The 21519-nt window shown below is 45.9% G+C and overlaps 1 protein-coding gene across 1 annotated transcript in view; it reads left to right on the top strand.

The window, feature by feature from the left end:
* Window positions 1-21519, top strand: part of AGPAT5 (1-acylglycerol-3-phosphate O-acyltransferase 5) — a 490329-nt gene that overhangs the window by 234483 nt on the left and 234327 nt on the right. The window lies entirely within an intron of this gene.

Below are 21519 nucleotides of genomic sequence, written 5' to 3'. Positions count from 1 at the left end.
GGAGGTAGACACACTGCGGAGATCGATGATGGAGGTTACATCCAGCGCTGGGACCGTCGAGAACAGAGTGGAGGATGCCGAGGGTAGATCCAGCTGCACCAACATCCGGCTTATTGGGTTCTTGGAGCGGGCTGAGGGGTCGTCCACGGAGGCCTTTGTGGAGCATTTGGTGCGAGAGGTGCTCAAACCAGTTGGACTGTCTCAAATATTTGCGAATGAAAGGGTGCACCGTACTTTGGTTGCTCCCCCTCGGCCCGGGGCACCCCTAAGGGCCATCATAGCCCGCATACTCAACTATAAGGACAGGGATTGCATCCTCCGGGCCAGTCGTGAAATTAAGTCAGAGCACTTTGGCGATCGCAAGATTTCAATATATCCGGATTACACCAACAAAGTACAGGGATCCAGGAAGGGATTCTTGGAGGTCAAGGCCAAGCTGCGATCGCTGCACATACGCTATATGCTGCTGTATCCTGCCCGGCTAAAGGTCCTTCATGGCGGCAAGTCACATTTCTTTGATATGCCAGAAGAAGTGTGGAAATGGCTGGAGATATGGGAACAAGGTACCTCGTGGGGGAGTGAGACCCCGGAAGGAAGGACGATGGAATTACACAGGGGTCCCGTAGGTCAACATGGAGGTCTCAGGAGGCAGCCTGACAGTTGGAGTTGTCGCCTAGAGAGGGAGCGAGTCGGACCAGGGTCAAAATCCAAGAAGATGGCACTGACACAACAGGATGTGACAATTGCAGATGGGGTGATGGTTGTAGACACTGGCACTTGACTGCACAACTGCTGGATGTATTGTGCACGCCATGTTTCTGACTTGGTCTCCCTCCTTTCTTGTTTAATACTGCTCCTAGGTTTAAGAAGGGGCTGTGTTCATACAGTGCCTGGGAGGATGGTGATTCAGTCAGGTGGGAGTGCACACTCAGGCTGAGGGAAGATCACAGATCATTATGGCAGAATGCACAAACATCTTGACCTGGAATGTCCTGGGCTTTAAGGGCTACTCTAAATGTTATAGGGTACATTCATTCCTCCGCCGTCATAAGATACAAATAGCTTACCTACAGTAGACCCATTTAGTCGGGGAGGAGGTTCAGCGGTTGGGGAAGAAATGGAGGGGGCAGCTGTACTCTGCAACTCACTCATCTTATGCATGCGGGGTTGCCATTTGGATCGCACCCGAGGTGCCCTTCAGACACACGTATAGCAAGCAGAGATGGAGGGACGCTATGTGTTAGTCCAGGGGATGCTAGATGGCAGAGAGGCTATACTGCTCAACACTTATGCACCCAATATAGATGTGTTTTGCTTTTCACTACTGACCGAGCTGAAACACTCATGCACTGACAAAAATCTCTAGAATGCACTTCTTAGTCCAAAGAAGACATTTATTGTTTCACTACACAAGGTTCCTAAAAGGAGATTAGCATGTTGAAAGCACACATTTAAAAATAGTTACAACAATTAAATGAAAACATACACAAATTATTCTCCACTGCGATATACACAGCAAATATATGTAGCTCTATTAGAATGCAAAGCAAATAATGAATTTAAAAATGCATTACCCTAGGGCCTGTCAGGTGCTTCATCTTTTTCCTGCCAGCAACCCAATGACCCCATTCGACTGTGAGAAAGAGAGATATCTACCCTCACTGGAAATATAAATATCAGGCTGTCGCATAGGCTCTCATTATTCTAATGAGACTGCTGGATTTTGAGCGGCAGAATTGCCAGCGGCGTGGGAGACTAAGTCTGACCCACTGTGGGTGACGCCTGTTGCTCCAATCCAGGTTTTGCTCCGGCCAAGGGCGGGAATGACTGGGCAGCCGACCGCATTACATAATTGGTTTCTAAGGGAAGCCGTGGTCACTCAGGTCTTATCCGTTTCTCTCAGTTACCTTAGTCTCATATATAAATGACAAACAGAGGCAGTATGTATTTAAATAATTTTAATAAAACAACTGCATCTTAGATAGCAAAGCGTGAGCTGCAATAACCAGGACGACACAGCATAACAGTAGTAAAGTAGAGTAGAGTGAAGCATAGAAATAACGCAATCATATTGTCACTATAGTCAATAGACTAACTCCTACCTAGGCTATAATAGAGCACAGCATGTTAAGCTCTAATTCTGCCCTTCAGGTTCCCCTGGGAAGACCTCATCCCCCATACCTGAGCAAAGGCCTGCAGTCTGCGTTAGCATCTGTAGCGAAGCATTCGGCAATCAGCATACAGATGTGGTTCTCTGGCTGGGATCTCCCTCTAATATGTAAGGGACAGGAAAGTGTTTTTATAATAAAACTGCTGATGTTCTGAGAAAATATCCCTACGTAAGGATGTGTATTTTTTAAGAATTTTGGAGACTAAACTTCTACCACGTTCACCGACAATGTACCGTGCTGTAGCCTTGGAAGAAGCACAGAATGAGCAGGAATGTCAGCTAATAAAGCCAAAGTTATTGGAAATCCCCCGAAAATACTAGAAAAAATGGAGTGGATGGCCGATGGTATCAAACCGAATATGGAGGAGAAAGTGTGAGTGAAACCAGAACCAACAGCCTCAAAGAAATGAGCGATTCCAGTTGCACTGGACGCATTAAATATCCGGCCCAAAGGTTCACCAAAGTGTCTCAGAAAGTTTGTACTTAAAAGGGACTGTATTTCTGCTGATGACCTTGCCACCTGAAGTGCGTAGGTCTCGTGTGCAGGTGTAAGGGCCACATGCTTTTGAAACAATAAAGCCTTGACCCTGCTCAACTTGTCAAAATTCACATTCAAAGTAGCAATGTGAGGCCAAATATCAGCTACCTCCTTTATCTTATTGGGTGGAAAAGTACGTTCCCGCAGCATGTAACGATCTTAGAGACCGAAACAACAAACTATTCCGGCTCGCATCCCACAACAGCCTTCACCGTTGAGGAGGACATAGCTGCCATTTGAAAGCACCTGGAACGTAGGTCTAATCAAGGGGACTGGAACTCCCTTCAGATAACAAGCCAAATTTGCTGCAGACGCGTTACACGCCCCATGCAAGGACAGCTGTTTACAAACCATCGAATGGCTGACTGAAGTCTCACATTCACTACTGCTAAGAGACTTCTTTCATGCCACAGTCATTTGTATGAGAAGGGAAACTCCCACACCTCATGGATGTAATTATCTCCCAGCCTTTCATATTTGCCCACCGGAATGTTATTTTAAACAGGAGGTGAATTGAAGTGTAGAAATAGGCAGATTGATGACCCTGTGTATTAGCCACTCAGCAGATGGTATTTCAGCCACAGTAAAAGGCAACTTTTGTAATTTCTCGATGTTTAGCATGACATAAGTTGCTTCTTTCTTAGCCATTAGTTATTGTTGTTGCATTAAATTAAAGGAAGTAAATATTTGCCTTGCGCTGACATGCTGCCAGGGAACGCGACCCGCCTTCAATGTTTGAAGTGTCCAGCCCAGCTGCATAATGGACCTTAGCTGCCTCTGTCCATGGTGTAAAGAAGACATATCTGTTTGTATAATGTCTATAGCAGAAGAGACAATGTTATTTAAAGAGTATATTCGGTCGGACAGGGTATTAATCCCATTATCCACAACAGCTAATGCCTTTTTTAGATTTTCCTGGCCGATTTGCCTTAACCGGGCAGCTGCTTCAAGTTGGGAAAGCCTCAAAATTTCATTATGTACTTCATATAAGAAACGCTTTCTGCGGTGTTCTCTGGGGCCGAACAGGAAATCCTGTAAATCCGTATTATTAGACAGAAGACTGAGGTATTCTCTAACCGCATCTAGTGAGGAAGTTCTTAACCATTGCTGGCATAGTTTTCCTACACTATACGTTGTAACTATACCCGCATGTTCTGATGATATATAGCGAGGGTCCGGCCTATTAGTTCTAAAAAAAAAAAAAAAAAACCTGAGGAGTTGATAAAACGTTGGTGACACCCATTGGTATTTATTGGCCACAATAACCACCCGCCAAGGCGTGTCAGTGAAACATTAAATGTACCATTCTGGACACATTCATCGAGCTGATCTTCAGTGGCATTTGTATATTTCTGCCATTTATAAAACTTTGCAGGGGCAGGTATACTGGGTGTGTTTAATACCTTAATCTTTGCTAAGCCTAAACAACTTGTTTGTTGTACTGTTTTATTTAAGAATATCATTTTTACAGGTATCAGGCATGCTCTGAATAAAGCTTCCTTCCTTCCTTCCTTCCTTATTTGCCAATGTCTAGTTCCCCCATACACTTTTTAAGTCAATCGACTTCAGCCAATATTCATAGCCTTCTATAGTCAACCGGGAAACAAAGGATTCCGAATATATACATTTCTTATTCATCAATAATTTGTGTATATCTTTATTAGGTGGCAATTTAAAATAATACAATTCAGCATTTTTTACATCATGCCCAGAAGAATATGTTTTGGAACTCCCTTGTAGTGGAGTCTGACAATGTTCCCATTGTGTATAATTAAAAATAGTTTTAGGGCTGCTCGCTCTGTGTATGAAATGGTGCCCATAATCATAGCAAAACATATCACCATAATTTTCTTTAGATTGATATACTGTATTTGAAAACGAAAATGTTTAATACTGCAATTCAGTCATCCTAGAATCAACTGTTTTCACATCCCAATCATCGGAAACAATGCCTGGTATTATTATATAATTCATGGAAAGTAACACATATGGTATTTGAATAACCTCCATGGGGCCGTATATATCAAATATTACTTTATCCCAAACAGTCCCATCAGAAATTGGTATTGCGGAAATGTTCAAAAAAGATAAGTCTCTTCGGACCTTGTGTGATGAAAAATGTGGTTTTAAGACCTCATCCACCAGGGGGGGCGTGTCCAAGATGGCGACCGGGTCGGACGCATAAGCTGCAGCTCCGACCCGGCCTACAACTAAAATCCTGAAAAAACAACGCCGGGTGGGTGAAAACGATCCCTACCCGGTTTGGAAGCCAGCGTGGCGGTGGCGAGGGCGTGCACGGACCCGGAGGAGCTGACCGGGCTGTCCAGTGCGACCCGAGGGATCCTAGCATCGCCGCTCTCGGCCGCGCTGCTGCGCGGCCGCTCGAGGAGACGCCCGAGCGATTCCAGGCTGGGGATCGGAGGCGGCTGGAGCCGCGCTGGTATGCGGATCGTGTAGCTGCTCGAAGAAGAGCCGGGGCGGCCCCGGGCTGAAAATTGGAGGCGGCTTGAGTCGCGCTGAGCGCGAAACACGTGGCCGCTCGGAGAGGCGCCTGGGCGGACCCGGGCTGAAGGCCAGAGGCGGCCGGAGCCGGGCTGGCTACGAATCGCGGTGCCCTAGGAAGATCGTGAGTAAGAGACTCGCATGTAAAGACGTCCCGCTACGAGAGTGAGGGCCATCCGTCCCTGACTGTAATACTGGTGAGACAGAGGCGAGTGGGCGCGCGGCCCCGGGGGGTCTGATTGGGACATATGCCGCAATTCAAACCTGAATGTGGACTGCAGCGTGACACCAGGTCGATTGTTCGCGCAGGGAGGCACCAGGGTGCTGATGACCTTAAAAAAAAAAAATAACAGTTGACTGATTTAACCTCGAATAACAAAAATGGCTGGGAAACAATAGGCTCGAATCTCGAGGAGCCCCGTTTTGCCGTGCTCACACTAGAGGGATACTGAACGGCCTGAGCAGCGTACCCCACAGTCTTGCTGGATCCCTAAAAAGGATAGGTAGACCTCTAGACGGTAGACCAATGCTCGGAATGCCTCTGCACACATAAGAGCATAGATTTTAAAAGAGCGTGAAAGGGACGTGTTGGATCCTGAATAGGCGATAGCAGTGTGAGAAAGTGATGGATCAAAGTAATTAAGGCATGGAAAGAAAAATAGTACCTACTAGGCAGTTTGCAGAAGCTCCGTTGCTATAATAGCGCAGAAATAAACAGTAATAAAGTCGGTCCTTGGTAGTGCCGTACGGTGAGTGTGCGGTGAGAGGAGGAAAGTAAACTACCTGACGTCTACAGGCATTGGGCCTACTCAGCGCCAGAGATAAACTGTCGATAATCTCTGTGTCACAATCAAACAATGCTGAGCTGAATTCAGAGTTCAACAATAACTTTAAACGCGAATCACCTGATGGGAAAGCCAAAGACCCCACGTGTGCCACCTGAAAACATGGACCCAACTAAAATGCCTCCATCATCTGAGACCACAGTCACGCACCAAACCCTTCAAGATCTAAAAGAGACACTGCAAAAGCACTCAACACAATTTGAAAAAGTGTTGCAAGCTATACTGGATACCAAAACAACTCTGGAAGCGAAAATTGGCTCAATCGCAGAAGATGTTAACTTGCTTCGGGCGGATCAACAGGTGCTGGCGGAAAAGCTCGCCGAGCTTGAAAAAGATACGTCACACCTCACACCAGACATGTCAACAGTTAAATCCCAATTAAGTGTTATAACAACAGAAGTCGAGACACTCAAGCGAAGAGCCGAAGAAGCTGAAAGCAGATCGCGCCGGAATAACATCCGATTCGTTGGATTCCCAGAACGAGCCGAAGGCCCAAACACAGAACTCTTTATTGAAAAGTGGCTGACTGAAACGGTGTTCAAGAAGAATGTTCCGAAGTTCTTTTCGGTGGAGCGCGCCCACAGGATACCAGGCAGACCCCCGCCACCAGGTGCCTCTCCACGCCCCCTAATAGCAAAATTATTGAACTATCGTGATAGAGACCTTATATTACAACTATTTCGTAAATTTAACCCAATGCACTTTGAGAACACACAAATAACCGCTTACCCGGACTTCACAATGGAGGTACAAAAGAAACGTAACTCATTCTACCGGATCAAGGAGCGTCTCAGAGAACACAATATTAAATATTCTCTGCTGTTCCCAGCTAAACTCCGAATACAAGATGCCTCCCGTACTTTATTCTTTACTACTCCTGAAGATGCATGGACATGGCTTCATGCAAAAGGCCTAGCTGACCCTCCATCTCCTATTGATAAAAGTCTACCCCAGAGAAATAAGCACAAACCTCGCAGTAAACAAGGCGGCAGACCTTCCCCTGAACAATCCCGAGCTGAGAGATCGCATCTGTTACAATCCGCGCAACGCTTTGCCAATGTGTCACCGACACATTACTCTGAGCAATCAGAAGCCGAACCTGATCTAGAGTTAAATTCAGACTCCACGGAAACTGACCGGGGTCCAGTCCTCACTCCACGCGCAGCTGATGACATTTGTTAAAAACTTGCTACCAGATACAGGATACTATACAACCTGCTGTCCTTGGTTGGGCACTGTCGTTGTTTGAAATAGAATAAACCCTCCCGGGGAAATGTGTGCCCGCCCCGCCGCTGCTTAGATCTGGCAACGTTTATAACATACGTAAAATAGGCCGGTTCTACATCATTCAACTACCCGTAGCCATGGAACACCCTCCGCACTATAAGGACTGTTACCCCAAGATGACAAGTTCTGTCACCCCCTTGTTCATATCATATCCGCTACTGTTGTTAAATATAGCGGATCTTGTAGTTGTACTAGAACGTTCAGTTTTATTGTTATTCGTATTGACATGTATTAATTACAGAGCGTCACACCATAATGTAAACTACAAAAATAAGTCACATATCTCAGGAGCCGGGAAGCTAGTTGTAGGGTATAGATATCAAAGCACAAAGAAAATTTGGGCATACATAACCACAGGCGGTAACCCCACCAAATATCTAACTCAAATTCCATGTCATCCCAAAATAAGAGCTATGCTACTCAATATAAAATCTTAACATGGAATGTAAAGGGCATGGCTTCCGCAAATAAAAGACAACGGATTTATACATACCTTAGGCGGCACCAAATACATATTGCCATGTTGCAAGAGACCCATTTGGATAAATCCTTGCTTGCACTAACTAAAACAAAGTGGAAGGGTCAATTACATGGAACTACCTTTTCGTCATATGCCAGAGGGGCTGGAATCTGGATAGCCCCAGGGGTCCCATATGTTGCGCTCCGTATACAGTGCGACCCAAATGGGCGGTACGTAATTTTAGAGGGCGCGTTAGATGGCGACCCATTAGCCCTGATAACCTTATACTCCCCTAATACAAACCAACGTGAGTTTCTTAGGACAATGGGCAGCAGCCTGCTCAGGGATCCTGCAATCGATACCATATGGGGCGGAGATTTCAACGGTGTTATTGATATCCTAAAAGATCGCTCCACCCCCCCACTTGAACAAGCCCCTGCTAAGCGAGCATCGCTTGATTTGATGGAATGGGCTGCCAATAACAGGTTAACTGAAATATGGAGAACCTCTCATCCCACTTCACGCGAATACTCGTTCTATTCACCAGTACACAAACTCTACACTAGGCTAGATATGTTTTTCACTACGTCTAACATAATCCCAAAGGTGACTACATCTGGGTACTTATCCCGCACTATATCAGATCACAATCCACATTACTTAACGCTGATCTGGGGTTATACTCATGCTCGCATCCCAACGTGGCGCTTACAGACAGACGCCTTGACTGACCCCCCTTTTAATACAGAATTAGCATCATGCCTGTCGACCTATTTCTCTCTTAATAAGAATACAACGGCAACTCGAGCTACTGAATGGGATGCCCATAAAGTAGTAGTCAGAGGACATTGTCTGGCAGCATCAGTGGGCATTAAGAAAATGCTGTCCTCAGAATTATTAAAACTGGAAGCCAAAATACGCAAGGCGGAGATAGAGGCCTCAATAAATAAAACACCGTCAGAAACACTTATATCATTGAAAGCTAAGTATAGAGAAGCAGACAACAGTCTTGGCAGACATGACTATAGGCACTTTAAAACAAGACAACACGCAGAGGGAGACAGATCGGGCAGACTATTGGCATGGTTGGTACGACAAACACCGGAATCATCGCCGATAGGGGCCATCAAGTTACAAACAGGAATAGTAGTCAACACTCAGGCCGACATCAATAAGGCATTCTATACATACTATAATGCGCTATATCAATCCTCTACTTCTCCCACAGAACAGCAACTGGCTGAATTTCTCACACAGATTCCCCAAAATTCGAACATTGTCAACAATGCTGATATTCTAGACGGCCCTATTACTATTGAAGAGCTTCGTTTAGCTCTATCTCAAATGGCGCGAAGTAAGACCCCAGGCACTGATGGCTTACCACCAGAATATTATAACTCGCATAGCACTCACCTGCTACAACCCTTGGTAGAGGTGTTTAATGAAGCGCGGAATAGAGAACAGTTACCAGACTCTATGAGGGAAGCATTAATAGTGGTGCTACCAAAACCGGGGCGAGACCCTACGGACGTTAGATCATATAGACCGCTCTCCTTGTTGAATACTGATTGCAAACTTTTGGGAAAAATCCTAGCAAATAGGTTGCTCCCCCATGTAGCAAGCTTGATACATCCCGATCAGTCGGGATTTATCCCGGGTAGAAACACTTTTATTAATATAAGACGCCTAATCCGCATCATGCATAACACCACTGATCCAGAGAGTGTGACTGTATCACTTGATATCGAGAAGGCGTTTGATACGCTGGGCTGGAAATACCTATTTAGCGCACTCAAAACGTTCGGATTTCGGAATGGCTTCATCAGTTGGATTACCACATTATACTCCAAACCAACAGCCCGAGTTAAAACAGGTCGGGTAGTATCAGAAGCCTTTCCTGTGAATAGAGGAACCAGACAAGGATGCCCGCTATCGCCATTGCTATTTGCAATAGCTATGGAACCACTTGCCATTAAGCTTAGGAAATATGCACATAAATGGGGCATAAGGGAGTTCGATACATATCATATAATTTCCTTGTATGCAGATGACGCCCTGATATACTTACGCAACCAATCTGACTCATTACCCAAGATAATGCATATATTAGATAGGTTCGCTCTTATATCTGGCCTACGAGTGAACTGGACTAAATCCTGTATCTTCCCCCTTACTTGTTTGCCCCCTGAGCAACAAGCACCTCCCTCTATAGACCATTTACCTTGGTCGTACCAAACCTTCAAGTATTTGGGTGTACAGGTGTATCATTCTATGGCAGACCTAAGGGAAGGTAACCTAGACAGATTGCTCCGCTCCACCCGAGGCTCCCTGGAATTTTGGAGCTCCTTGCCATTATCACCCATGGGCCGGATAGCAATAGCCAAGATGCTAATACTGCCGAGATTCTTGTATTACTTCTCAGCACTCCCGTTGGCCTTGCCACGTTCTTTTTTTCATAAAGTACATTCCCTCCTAACTGACTTACTCTGGGGCCGAGACAGACGCAGGGTAGCCCTAAACATCACGCAATATCCACAAGAAGAGGGAGGCCTGGGCATGCCGAACCTCGAGCTCTATTATGCAGCAGCCCAACTTCAGTGGGTCACTAAATGGCTCACTGAACCGTCTAACACAGAGGCTACAGCAATAATGGACTACATAAAACCCACACAGATATTGTCATGGCTATTAACAGGTCTTCCTCAACAACGACACAATACTCCCCTGCTTAGTGCGGCCAGACATTGCTGGAAGAGATATGTACAAGGAAAACTGCTACCTCCTCCCTATTCTCCCTTAATTCCAATATTACAGCTCCCGGGCTTTCACTCCCTATCCCTCTATCATGACACACGAATGGTTAATACTCTGAATACAGGGGACCTATATAACGAAACCAAAGCCATTTCGTTTGCAGATTTGACGGCGACAGGGGTAATGCAACCACAAGCTTTTTTGACATTCAATGCCATCAATAGTCTCCTACGCAACATATGGGGTTGCGGGCAAAATGAACCAAATGAATCCCTCCTACTTTCTGCAATTCTATCTATGGGGGAGGCAAAACATACTGTTACTAAATTGTACAAAATTCTCCTGACAAGAAATAGTAAAACCCTAACACAGGTCAAACTTCGCTGGGACTCCGCTCTTACTACACCATTAGCACAAAAAACCTGGGACACAGCCCTCACGTCGATTAAATCCGTATCTCGCAATTTTAGACTAAGATATACGCAATTTAATTATGTGCACCAGGCTTATCTTTCTCCAGCCCGCATTCAGAAAATATACATGGGAGCTAACTCCATATGTCCAAGATGTGCCGCTCCTGCGGCAACCTTGTATCACATGGTCTGGGAATGCAGCACGATCAATACAGGCTGGAACCAAATTGTAAATACAACTATAGACCTAACAGGACATCCGCTTATCCAGACTCCAGAATCCTGCTTGCTTAACATACGATACCGCGCAAAAAAAGACAAGCATATACACAAGTTTGCAGATCTAGCATTCGTGACATATAAACACCTGATAGCTACACATTGGAAGGCCCCTGGCGCTCCTCCCCATTCACTTTGGTTACGTGACCTACATGATTATGCACTGGCGGAATCTCAAACCCTGAAGCAATCACAGTATGGAAGTCAATCAAGAGATGGGATTGAAAATTGGGATCTTTTTGTAGTCGGGATTGAAGCTAGGGATGACAAATATCCACCTTGAGGTACGCCGCTTAATAATTTTTAGATTACCTAAAAACATACACATTAATTGCGGCTGCCAAAAATAGATCCAAACTTTAACATTGCTAGGCCTAGTACATATCACATTTACCCTTTGAATGACCCATGATACAACGACACCTCTACACTAAAGAACACATGCGGAAGCACAACCCTTGAGATAAATATCGCTCTACGCTTCCCTCACCATCATGGACGCCAAAATACATATCTAATAATATCAATCATTATGTCAAATGTTAAATGTTGTGGAATGTTTATGGAAAGCCGGGGCATTGTAATAAAGTTATGCTGTGCAATGTAATGTACAATTGCTAGAAGATAGGTGAGTAATCACCAAAGCATATGTAATGTACTGCCATTTCCAAAACCTTGTTCATGTTAAGTTTAATAAACAGATTTAAAAAAAAAAAAAAAAAAAGACCTCATCCACCAATTCAACTGTTGATTTTTCAGGAAGAAAATGACCATGCATTAATAAAAAGAAAGTGATGACAAAACCAATCCAAAGTAGGAAAGCTAGTACAGTCAAGGAAAGCCGTAGATAGTTCCATGGAAAAATAAAGTATGTTTTTTATGTCAGTTTATTAGCTTAAGTGGTTTTGACAGTTCAGATGTTGAAGAGGCGAATGAGTCTGAGACGTCATCATTGATGTCCGCAAAATATCCAGAAGCAGTTCGTGCAAAAGCTGGAGCTGTGTTAGTTGGTGGAGTTGGTGTTTCTCGTGGTGGCACAGAATAAATAGCACCATCTGTTTGTGTTGAAGCTGTATCTAATTGATCAATCATTTCTGTGTTATTTGATGTTAGTGGAACCAATGTAAGATCATTTTCCACCCTCCCTAAGCTCGGAGAGGTGTCAGTGTTGCTGCTTACAACTTGTAGAGGGACTTCTTGACCAGTAGTGAGAGGGATTCAGGAACTACTGGTTGTTCCTCTTGGTCTGCTGTGCAGGATCGGCCACATGATGTAGTTTGATATTGTTGATGGAGACAAAACTATTTTCTTTGGCACCTGCCAACGTCGGTAGAATTACAGTTCTGGTATCGTGTATCCCCAAGACTGGGAATGGTGCTCGATAAGAAGGACCAACTTCTTTTTTCACAGCAACCTTTTCAAGTACTAGATCCCCGACTCGAGGAATCCAGCCAGTAGGCGTTACAGGTACATCCTTGATTCCTGTGATGCAGCACTGATAGAAGAATTGTCATCACGGAACTGTTGCAATTCCTGTAAGACAGTGACATGTTCATTTATGTCAAAAGGTGTTTCTGCCGCCTCAACGCCAGGACCAACAAGCTCTGGAACATACATTTGAGTTCCGAACAGGCACTCATACGAAGTACGACCCCTCAGGGACCTTCTAGGCAGATTAAGTGCTCCCTGAACTCCATATAGGTGATTAAGCCAACTACGACCCGTAACTAAGACTGGCTGTTAAGGATTGCTTTAAATCACGGTTTAGTAGCTCCACAAACCTATTTACCTCAGGATGAAATGGAGACGAGTACTGGAGTTGGACCCCCAACAAAGCCATGGCATCCCTGAATGCCCTTGAGGCGAAATTAGGGCCCTGGTCCGATTGGAAAGCCGCAACTGTATGTGTACTGATAAAGACTTGCAAATCTTTAATAACAGTCCGAGCGTCAGCCGAGCGTTGTGGCCACACCCATAAAAATCTGGAGAAATAGTCAACAGCGACCAAAATATACTTGTATGCACTGTCTGGTGTTAGGGGACCGCAATGGTCCAAGAACACACTTTGTAAGGGTTTATTTGAAATCAAGAGGAGTGTCTGCGGCGGGCGTTTGGCAGTTGAAACTTTAATTTGTTGGCCAATGTCACAAAGGACATACTGCTTGGTGTCTTTGTAGAGGCCTGGCCACCAATAACGGGCTTGTAATATTGAGATTGTAGCCGCCACACCAGCATGTGGTCTTATGTCTCTGTTGGGAATATCTCGTACCCCTATGCCTGGTATCTTAACTTTAGCGTTCAGGATACCTCCCATTCGGTAGGAATATTTGTCAGGAAATGCTTTTGGATAGGGTGTACCATCTGCCGTAGCTTTCACGGCAGCCCATATGTCTGCGTCCGGTTTTGAACTCAAACGAGTTACTGCTGCAACAGCAGCCACAGCCACTGCTGACTTTGCGGCTTCATTAGCCAGTGTATTCCCAGCAACGTGTATCCCAATGCGCTGGTGTCCAAGTGTGTGTACAACATGGACATTTGGTAGCGTTTCTTTCAGATCTGCTACTTTCCTCCACAGAAGTCTGTGTTTTATGGTGTTGCCTTTAGAATCTCTGAGCCCATTCTGGCGCCAGTAATGCAGGTATTCATTGAAGGACTGGACACAATAATACGAATCACAAACAATCAGCGTTGGCTGTCCAGGATCCGTATGTTCCATTGCAATCAACAGAGCTTTTAGCTCTGCCAATTGTGCTGTGCAATCCCTTAGGGTTTGCGTGAATGTGTGTAGAGGGCAAAATGTATTGTCTTCCATGTACCCGCTTACGACTGCGCAAGCAACAGAATATTGGTGCTTTGTGTCAATTGCAGGTTGTGCAGAGCCATTGGTGTACATGACTCTATGATATTGTTCAATAGGTAGTGTGTTTGCTGGAACTGGGTATTCTAGTTCATACTGCAAAAATTCTTGAGTTTGTAATTTTGGGTCAGAAATGTAGTCTACATCAGTGGCTGTCCAAGACGTCGCCCATTGTATCCATTATGGATGTAATGCTTTTGCGTTTGGAACGCTGGCTTTTGTGACAGCCTCTAGGGCTGGGATTGGGGAAACAACAGGTGAGAAGCACCTCCACCCAGTACAGGCTTTGTTACTAGCCACAGAGTGACAAAGGCACTCTTCCCATGTGGCCAGCAACATGTCTGGTGTGTGGCAAGCTGATAAAACTAGTCCGCCTACACAGATAGTCAGTTAAGGTTTCAGGGGGCACCTCTAAGGTGCCCTCTGGGGTGTATGTTACAATAAAATGTACACTGGCATCAGTGTGCATTTATTGTGCTGAGAAGTTTGATACCAAACTTCACAGTTTTCAGTGTAGCCATTATGGTGCTGTGGAGTTCGTGCATGACAGACTCCTAGACCATATACTCTTATGGCTACCCTGCACTTACAATGTCTAAGGTTTTGCTTAGACACTGTAGGGGCATAGTGCTCATGCACTTATGCCCTCACCTATGGTATAGTGCACCCTGCCTTAGGGCTGTAAGGCCTGCTAGAGGGGTGACTTATCTATACCTGTAGGCAGTGTGAGGTTGGCATGGCACCCTGAGGGGAGTGCCATGTCGACTTAGTCGTTTTATCCCCACTAGCACACAAAAGCTGGCAAGCAGTGTGTCTGTGCTGAGTGAGGGGTCCCCAGGGTGGCATAAGACATGCTGCAGCCCTTGGAGACCTTACCTGGCATCAGGGCCCTTGGTACCAGAGGTACCAGTTACAAGGGACTTACCTGGATGCCAGGGTGTGCCAATTGTGGAAACAAAGGTACAGGTTAGGGAAAGAACACTGGTGCTGGGGCCTGGTTAGCAGACCTCAGCACACACACTTTCAAATCATAACTTGGCATCAGCAAAGGCAAAAAGTCAGGGGGCAACCATGCTAATGAGGCATGTCCTTACATAGGTTATAGTGCACAGCGGCTTGGCCTAGTGTGTTAAAATAATGTGCATGGAGCTACAGCTAAAAATGGCTATACAACAAGGCATCTAACGTCTGAATCCTGATTGAGGTCTCTGAATCTCATACTATCGATCTGGGTCTCTTTTAAATGTTAAAAAACCGAAGAAGGAGCTTTCTGGAAAAAACCCTCCTGCTGGCTCAAGAAGTATTAAAAATGCTGGCTAGTTTAGGTATGCTTTGAAAATAACACGTTGGGATTTGGCCACAATCCCAAGACGTCAAGTCAAAGCAAGGCCGTTCCCTGCTGTCTGAGTACATTCTTATCAACCAAAGCCCTTGATGGGAAGAAACGAAAACAAGACAGAATGCACAGTGTAGAACGTGGAAAATCACTGGCAGCCTTTAACATGGCAGTGTCTAATGCTAAGATAAAGTCAATAAGCAGAATGAAGCTAAGGTTAAACTGAAAACAAAAATGGAGTCTGTAACTGGTGAACACTGGACAGCTAAGTCAGGTGCCAAGTGGTGCAACACGAAGTCAGTGGTCAAAACATACATTTCACTGCAAGATGATAAACTATTCTTCATGCATTTACGAGTTATTGGAGGGCTGTATAGGGACACCAATCATATGGGCAGGGGACTTTAATTGTGTTGTGGATGGCTGGACGGACACCCGTCCACAGGGCACTAAACCGCTGATGTCGACCTCGCTTGCAGCGGTTATGTGTGATTTGGGGTTCTGGGATAGCTCGCTGGATTTACATCCAGAGGGTCATGACTTAACATGTTATTCATTGATGCATAACACTTATAGTCACCTAGATCATATATTAGTGAGTGGCATAGATCTGCCGTCCTTGGTGGAGGTGATGCATTTGTGTTGGTTCCTATCTGATCATACGCCGGTGTTGGCATTGCAATGGGGTCCACCTAGGCAGCATGTCTGCAGCTGGGACATGCCTCTGGATCTTTTAGCAGATCCAGCATGCCGAGAGGTTATTGCGGGTGAGCTGACCGATTATCTGGAGTTTTATTGGCAGTCTACGACCACCAAGGCATTGGGCTGGGAGGCACTCAACACTGTCATGGAAGGGACCTGTATGGGTGGAACATGTGGAGTGTGGCACCAACTAAAGGCGACCTTGGGGGCGCAGAATCATAGGCTGGCATTTTTGCAGGGCTCTGGGGAGACATCGCAGGAGGTGCGAAAGGAGATGCTACAAGTGTAGTGCGAAGTGAGGTTGGCATGGGACTCATTAGGTGCACGCTTAGGGCGTTACGTCAGCGACTCCATAGAGAGGGGGACAAGTCAGGGAAGCTCCTTACATGGATATTGAGATGGGAACAGGAACTTCCCCCCATCCTGCAGGTCCGCACACTGAATGGGGACTTTGTAACTAATCAGCGGTATGTCCTGGAGGTATTTGTGGAGTGTACAGCGCTGGGGTGGCAGGTCAGCCGGAGTTGATTGGGGGTTACCTGGATGGAGATGGGCCTCCCATGCTGGCCTCTGAGCTTGTGCAGGAACTGAACAGTGAGTTAGATGTGGAAGAACTGAGAGTGGCTATTCAGGCCTTCAGCAGATCCAGAGCCCTGGGCCAGGATGGATTTCCTGCAGAGTTTTATCAAGCTTATTCTGCCTCACTGAAAGGGAAATTGTTGGAGGTTTTTTATGAGGCTCGGGAAGGCGGGATACTACTGTGTACGATGAGGGAGGGAGTTGTCTGTTTGTTGCCCAAGCCTGGAAGGGATGCAGCCGACCCGTCTTTGTACAGGCCCCTTACGATGCTCAATATGGATGTAAAGATATTGTGCAAAGTGTCGGCAGTGCGGCTGTCGATGGTGGTTCGCACACTGGTCCATGAAGATCAATGTGGCTTTATGCCTGCCTGTAGTACCACTCTTAACATTTGTAGACTCACTCATGTATTACACCAAACGATGGACTGGGTCTCTGACTTGGCATTAGTATCACTCGACTTGGAAAAGGCGTTTGATACAGTGGAGTGGCCATACCTTATGGCTGTGCTGCAGGGAATGGATTTTGGTCCTGCCTCTTGTAGTTGGGTGCACCTTTTGTATACCAGCCCTTTAGCTGAGGTTCGAATCGGGACTTATCAGAGGAGTGGGAGGTGGGGAGGGTCACAAGGCAAGGCTGCCCCCTCTCGCCACTACTATTCGCCCTTGCTATTGTGCCATTGGCGATTTTGCTGCGTAGGGAGATGAAATGATGGGGTATTAAGCTTGGTGATTCTACTCCTGTTCTCTCTTTATACGCGGATGACGCATTGCTACATGTCCATACCCCTTCCCGGGCGGTAGCGGTCTTGCTGTGGCTCCTTGAGGTCTTGGGCGGGGTCCCGGGTCTCCGAGTAAATGTTGGGAAGTCACTCCTGTTTCCAGTGGGTAACTTGGTGGGGGTTTCTACTGATAGATTGCCTGAGCTTAGCCTCCGCTGGGGATTGGAAGGTTTTCGATACTTGGGTATATGGGTGGCCCATACCGAGGGAACATAGACGCCTCAACGAGGATAAGGTTATGACCAGTCTCGAGAGGTCAGTGGCATTTTGGAGTAGAAACCCCTGTCTGTGATAGGTAGGGCGGCTGTGGTGAAGATGTTTTTTCTTCCGCATTGCCTTTATCTGATTCAGAATGCCATGTTCCGGATCCGTTCCTCCTTTTTCCGGAAGTTAGAAAATTTACTTATCTCCCTGGTCTGGGCCGGACGACGTAGTAGGGTGGCATTGTTGGTTCTTAAACGGGACATGGAGGATGGTGGTCTTGCTCTGCCTGATGTGCAGCATTACTATTATGTGGCCCATTTACAACATGCGGCTCGATGGCTGGCAGTATCAGATAATTGGGAAAAGAGGTTGTTCCTTGGCATGCCAGGTGGTGACTTCCTCATTCAATTACTGATGAGAGGACGGAGGTCGACGGAGTGAGCTCCTTATCTGGTGAGGCAGACTGCGGCACTCTGGGAGGCATTTGTGAATAAAGTGCTGGGTATGGCACCATTTGAAAGGGAGCTGCGCATCTGGGATCTTGCTCCATTCAGGGCGATCGGCGCCAATATGTCTATGGATCGTTGGAGGGCAGGTGGCTGCCAGACTGGTGGGGATCCTTACCCCGGGGAGGTATTCATTGAGTTCCTGGAGGCTCAGGAAATATTTGAGGTGGGGCCGGGCCAGTTTCTGCAGTATTCCAAGTTGGAAAGTGTGGCGCAGGAGGTCTGGGTTGGGTTCCCGCCTGCCCCGCAGTCATCCCGAGTGCTGGGAGGCTTGCTCCAGTGGGGGGGGGGGGACATCTCATTTCATTGTTCTATAAAGCTCTCAGAGGCGATCAGGTGTTACCCCACTGTGTTGCACGTGCTGCATGGGCGAAGGGAGTTGGAGGAGCCGAGAGCAGATGCGGATTGGGCACAAGCATGTATACTGGTGAAGAAAGTGTCATGTAATCACAGATTTAAGCTGCTCCATTTTAACTTGTTGTACCGCGCATATGTGACTGTAAGCGCCTTAATCGAATAACTCCTGATAGGCAGGTGAAGTGCGCGAGATGTGGAAAGTTAAGCACCCGTTTTTTTGCATCCAGCCTGGACATGCGGAGGGGTTCAGGGATACTGGGAAAAGTTGGTTCCAAAGATAAGAGGGGACTGGCATAGCGATACCCTTCACCCGAACGCCTGCCTTCTGGGAGTGGTACCTAGACCCAGGGAACAACAGATACATCATAAAATGGCCCAACTAGCATTGGTGCTAGCCAAGAGACGAGTGACCATATGCTGGATGAGTGCTCTGGTTCCCCAGGAGGCATCCTGGCAGAGGGATCTCCTTGAATGGGGAGTGGTGGAGGAAGTGCATATGCGTAATACCCGCAGGGACGGGCGGCCTTGGAGGCTGTGGCGATGTGGGGGTCCCTACTACACAACTTTACAGGGGGGGGATGAGTATGATTCTCCTGATGGCTCAAGTGAGGGGGAGTGATGAGGGGACACCATTGTAGCATTTTTCTATTTATGATTGTAACGTTTGCTGGCGAATGGTGTTGCCGGGTGGTCTCCATGTGTGTTTGTTGGGTCACCTAGGCATTGATGTGCCTTGTGAAGCATGGGGCCCACATCCGGTGGATACGTGATCCAGCATAGCAGGTAATCCCATTGGCCATGCTCGGGCCTCTGATATTGTTCCTACATTGAATTACTGAAATGCACTGCCTGTTATGTTTTGTGTTATTGTAATGTTCAATCATGACTGATGCCAGATGTGATAAACAAATAAAGAAAGTTTTAAAAAAATGCTTTTGCCACATTCTTCATTCTCTGAATTGTTTAGACAGATGGAATTGTCATTTTGTTCTGTTGTCTTTTTATATTATCCTTACTTTCTCTAATGGGTTGATATGATACAACCTATGACCACATGAGCACATGGCACTGTATGAAATTCTATTGTTAAATTAATTATATGTCTTTAACACTTAATTAGTGGGTTCAGCTCTCAATTCCTGGAAAGTGTGGCATCTAGGTTGCCCAGAATACATAATTCTAAAAACTCCTAACATGGCAGAACTCTTGTGTGGCACTCACTATCCTGTCCCAGAGGTTTGACTACCTGGAAGCTACACAGTTTGGCAGTGCTTCCCTCTCTCTGTCCCTGATGGCAGTCCGTCTGCAAAAAATAAGAGAAGCCCTTCTTGTCAGTTTCCACTATTTACCCTTCAAATGTCGCTCCCCCTTTAAAGCTCACCTTTTGGGCTCACACCCTGTTTGGCCTTGCGGGCAGGAAAAGGTCACACATCTTCCAATGACTGGCCCCTAGTGTTTGTTCCTGAGAGTCACTGACACCTTCCCCCAAGAGGGGCAGAAACAGCAACCGTAAACAGTCACTAGAAACTTTGGTCAACAAAGTGGCAACTTTCTAAAGTTGCTGTTTGTGCAAATATTACATTAAATGTTACTTGACCATATAATCGGGTTTAGAGCTACGATTCCTTTGATACCTTGAAGTATCATATTTAATAACCTTCACATATTGATTACTGTATTTTCCTATCTGAAGAACCAAAATTAATTCATTACCTGACCTAACCCCTTCTCAAAACCTCCCCACAATCATGCTGACACATGCAAGCCTTCAAACTGCTCTTCACCTATTAACCTCTAAATCTAGTACTTTTACCTCAGGGTAAGTACAACTACTCCATTCTTTTAGGTGAGTCCTCAAACACCATCCCCAAACAAACGTCGCAGCCAGAGCTTCTGCATCAATCAATCAATCAGGGATTTGTAAAGCGCAGTACTCACCTGTGAGGGTCTCAAGGCGCTGACACCCACTCACTTAGTACTGTATGTTCCTCTACAGCAGATTGTAATATTCCATGTCTCACAAAGACGTGGTTTAACTCAGCACCCCGTAACTGACACCCTACTCCCACAAGTCTATTGCATTCTAAGCACGGACATGCAGGAAGCCACAGATGCGGTGTTGCACTTATATGCAAAATGCACCTACACTGCACCCTCACCCACCTAGAATTTAAACTACTGCCATCCCGGCATTATATTCGCCACTGATATTGCGCTTGTGCCTTATCTCCATTGGATTGGAATAAATCGTAGCTGTGTTCAACAGCTGTTGTAGAGGCACCCCAGACTTAAATCTTAGTAAATATAAATGCAGGTCAGATCACATAATTATATAGCAGTAGGTAGTTGGAAGTTAAGAAATTGAAATAAATTTGTGGGGTACTTGAGATTAATATTTGAGGCGGATTCAAAATGAAAGGAATAATGAAAATTCACTTGTGGACATATCACAAAGCAGCCAACCACAAAAGGAAATGACACACTAATCTGGTCGAAGAAGTAAATATTCAGAATTACCTATAAACATATTAATCCTATTCCAAATACTATTAAAAAAAACTCTGCTGCAACACAGAAGATGAATGAAGAGACTTTCTAACATTTTTTAACTCTGAAATAGCAACAAAGTTTCCAACCACGCAGCCAACAACCGTGAACTATCACTAAGGCCCTTGAACTTCGCCCTTCCTCCTCACTCTATATGTGTCTCTTAACCGATGAGTGTTACTTAGCAGGCAAGATACATTCTCCATTCTTCGGAGCTGAAACCTATCCAACCTCACGTTTTAAAGAATGTACTCCAGTGTACGGGCTGTGAAAGCATTGTGCAAGTACCCACATTAGGTGGCGCAGTTTTAGTGCACTGAGGGTCTGAAACCTGGACCTCACTAATATCCGCCCGCCCGATACAGAAGGAAAGGAACTGGGAGGGGCCTTTTCGTGAAGGTC

This window comes from Pleurodeles waltl, chromosome 5 (genome assembly GCF_031143425.1).
Source record: "Pleurodeles waltl isolate 20211129_DDA chromosome 5, aPleWal1.hap1.20221129, whole genome shotgun sequence".
NCBI classification, from domain to species: domain Eukaryota; kingdom Metazoa; phylum Chordata; class Amphibia; order Caudata; family Salamandridae; genus Pleurodeles; species Pleurodeles waltl.
The sequence above is the reverse complement of the archived record's forward strand: the minus strand, read 5'-3'. Positions and strand labels throughout refer to the sequence as shown.